The following is a 491-nucleotide window of genomic DNA, read 5'->3' as shown; positions in this document are numbered from 1 at the left end:
TTTTAAGCTATATATGAGCATTTCACGTGGTCTTGTGAGGGTGAGCTGAGGGTGCCGGGAGAAGCAGGTTTGGGTGACGCAAAGCAGTGATCTGCTGCCTCCGTGGTCCTGCCCAGAGCATCACTGCACTCAGCTCCGTTCTGCAGATAATTTGCTTCGACAATGTGTGCAAGTTACTTCACCTTTCTTTGGCCTCCACCTCATGAAACAGCCAGTCTTCCCACCCTTTTTGCCTTTTTGTGTGTCTTAAAAACCTCCGATGAAAGGATGACAGAGCCACTATGGAGGAGCTGCAATAACAGCCGTGTAAGTATATGGTTCGTCATAATAAAACTTATACATTTTTCCCACGTTTCCACTCTTCAGCCAGCAATCAGATGCTGCTCAGTGTAATGCAGGTTCCCAGCGAAGGAAAGCTCATGATGGAGGTTTTAGTGGAGGAGAGAGACCCCATCTGTGCCTCTGAAATACATGGGTGGGTGGGTGGGGGT

Source organism: Charadrius vociferus, unplaced genomic scaffold (assembly GCF_000708025.1).
Source record: "Charadrius vociferus isolate BGI_N301 unplaced genomic scaffold, ASM70802v2 scaffold255, whole genome shotgun sequence".
NCBI lineage: Eukaryota > Metazoa > Chordata > Aves > Charadriiformes > Charadriidae > Charadrius > Charadrius vociferus.
Note: the sequence above shows the minus strand (reverse complement) of the source record.